Genomic DNA, 3,497 nt, shown 5'->3' on the forward strand with positions numbered 1-3,497 from the left:
GGTCGACTACGTGGGAGTCCAGCGACATAGCCATTACGCTAACTGCTGGTTCCCAGAGAACATATGTTTTATCTCTATATTGTCTTCTTAATTTTGTCATGAACCTAAAACTGCTCTAGAAAGTGTAAATTCCTAAAAACTTGTAATTCTCCATGCCTAGCCCATGTAACTTATTCTCTTCTTGTTTTTTTTTTTTTTTAATTTCTCTTTACATCACTTATCATCACATTATACACCTATATTTTTGCTTAGGGTCTGTCTTACTAGAATATACGTCTCATGAAAGTATAGAATTTTGTCTGTTTTCTTCATTGATAATCTCTGGAAACTGAATTGAATATAGGATAGCATTACTATCCTATATTCACATAGTAGGTTGTCTATCGATATTTTGTTGTTTGAATTAAAAACCAAAAGGACCAGCCGATGGCATAGTGGTTACATTGCTGGACTCCCACATAGTTGACTGCGTTTCAAGTTCCAGACCCGGCAACTTAGAAGTAATGCTTGGCGCGTGTGTGTGCATGCCCAAGATCCTGAGGGGAAAATAGAGGAGAAGGGATTGTGGCGTAGCCACCCCCACCCCAGGGGGGGACAGTTCTCGCTTTCTGTTTTTCTGTCTCTCCTGTGAGTGCACATGCCCTATAGCAAAATTTTCTCTTAAAAAAAAAAAAAAGATATTGGGAACCAGCAGTTAGCGTAATGGCTATGTCACTGAACTCCCATGTAGTCGACCGCGGTTCGTGTCCTGAACCTGGTGGCTTAAAACTCACGCTGGGCGCGTGTGCGTGCGTGCCCAAGATCCTGAGAGGAGAATGGAGGAGAAGGGATTGCGGTGTGACCAACCCCCTGGGGGGTGATTTCTCGCTTTCTGTCTCTATGTCTCTCTCTGTCTGTCTGGCAAGTGCACGCACCCTATAGTGAAAAAACCTCTCAAAAAAAAGATATTGAGGAGCTGGACAGTGATGCAGTAATAAAACATGACATCCAGAGATACCCCTGGTTACACCAGGCATGTACTTGCCCATGATCTGGGACTGGTTGAGGCTGTGAGTGGATCATGGTTTCAAGATCCTATTAGGGGTTCTTTTCTCTTTTTCCTGAAAGAAAAAATACATACAATTTTAAAAAACAAAGATGTCGGGACATAACTTTACTGTGCAAATATGTGTGTGTGTGTGTGTGTGTGTGTGTTTTCTTTTGTCATTAAGGGGAAAAGGAACTAACTTATTGTCTGCTAAACATTGTAAGTACTTTTCATGTTATATCATTTAATTTTCATAACAACTCACAAGATAAACACTAATAAAATAGGTATGATTATCATACCTATTTTGCAGATGAGGAACCAAGCACAATGAAACTATTGGATTGTCAGGAAAGTCATGCTACATTTTTGCATATAAAAACATGTCATGCCTGTCCCAACAACCTAATAGTTATTTTGCTCAAGGTCATATAGATCAATTAGTGTCAGTGCTGCTAGGATTTAATTCAAATTTATCTGACTTTCAGGCTCTTTCAGAAGTTACTCCTTACTTCCAGGTGTAATTTCTGCAAAGGACGCACTGTCTCAACTCCTTATTTGAAATGCATTTATTAAATTATTTCTTACTTTTTTGGTTTTGGGGCGGGGGCAAGGGTGGAGGAGTGAGAGATGGAAAGAAGTAAAAGCTAATTGAGTGAGGAGCCTCAGGGGAGCACTTAGGGACAGAAACCTTTAGGGAAGGGGTCAGAGTAAGGGGTGTCTCCCAAGGAGCCTTTTCCATCACTGCTGTTCTCACTTTGGATTGGCATTAAGGCTTTGGTGTATATTCCAGGAGCAAAGTAGAGGCATCAGGTACTGAAAGGGAAGTAGGAGAAGAATCAAATTAACCAGTTTGGTAGAGTCTCACACTTGGATAGTGATGCAAGTGAGCGCACCCCTGTGGCATGACAACAACACTGTGGATAATGGTTAAAAAGGGCCTTTGTTGGGACCAGCAAATGGCGTAATGGTTATATCTTTGGACTCTTATGTGGTTGACTGCGGTTTGAGTCCTGGACTCAGCAGCTTCAAACTCACGCCGGGAGCATGTGCATGCATGCCCAAGATCCCAAGAGGAGAATGGAGGAGAAGGGTTTGGGGTGTGACCAGTCCCCACAGGAGTGGTTCTCACTTTCCGTCTCTGTCTCTCCAGTAAGTGCAAGCACCCTATTGTAAAAATATCTCAAGAAAAGGGGGCCGGTGGGCTTTGTCTTGTCTCTGTATTTCTGTACCAGCCTAGGAGAAGACCAGAGACAAACCTGTGACCTTGTAGGGGTCTGGCTCCACAGCTTCCATCAGACCACATTCCTGGTTCTCACCCAGGCCCATTCTTCACACTTAACTAGGTGTAAGTGAGAGTTGTGTACTCTCTGAGCTGCTCAGTCAGTTAGGAGCAGAGTGCAGGCAGAATCGGAGCAAACAGGGAAAGGGAGGCAGGTTTTCAGTGTGAGGTTGCCAAATAAAGAGCTAAGTAAAACAAAACAAAAAACCTCATGAAATCAGTAAAACTCAAAAAACAAATTCTAAAATACTTGGATGTCTAACCAATGGCAACATTTTTGAGAACTCGTTTCTTATTCTGTCATTGCATAAACTCTCAATTGCACTAGAAGTATGTTCTCATCTGATCTATATTCTACAGCATTGACATTTCTCTTTTCATTCACTCCTAAGCCTATTCAGAGTAAAGACTGCCAACTGTGTCATATTAGCAGTGGCTGTGAAATGGACTATTTTCCACTAGTAGCTAAGATGAGACCAGAATATGGAAAATAAAACTAGTTTTAAAAATTCAATTTGCAGTAGATATATATGAATAATTTATGCATCCTTACTTTATAACATAATAATTAAGGTAGCATTGATTTTTTATAAAAAGTTAAAGTATGTTTAATGATACCACTTTATCTGTGCATTTAAAATGAAAATATAAATCAAAGGTATCATTAAATATCATTTCACTTTACTGTATATTTCAAAGTCCATGGGTTATTTTATTCCAGTGTTCCTAATCTCTTAATTCAGCTAAAAAAAGAGATGACTCTAAGAAGTGACATGATAAATAATTTAAAGCATAACATTTTATGCCATAATCCTGACAAGAGATGTGAAAGACGATCTAAAGTGGCAGAGGAGGTTCTAAATTGCTGAAAAGGTATTAGCATTCTTGTCTGAAGTTCTGGCATATGAAAGAGAAAGTTAGGCTTTATTGACACTTTCTAATAGAAAGATTTAGAAAAATTTAAAGTTGATAATGATTTTCTAGATTTCAAATAGATTTGTAGGATTGTGATTGTCTGGAGCTTGTGATCATGACTAAGAAAAGAGAAGCAAATTGGAGTCACACATGTCACTTAAGGAGATTGATTCAGAGGACCTAAGGGTGGAAATCTGCAATGACCCACCGTGGAGGGGCAATGCCAGGAAGAGGAGAAAGGAAAATGCCAAGATCTACATCCGTAGTTTCTTC

Source organism: Tupaia chinensis, unplaced genomic scaffold, assembly GCF_000334495.1.
Source record: "Tupaia chinensis unplaced genomic scaffold, TupChi_1.0 Scaffold147010_1, whole genome shotgun sequence".
Classification (NCBI taxonomy): domain Eukaryota; kingdom Metazoa; phylum Chordata; class Mammalia; order Scandentia; family Tupaiidae; genus Tupaia; species Tupaia belangeri.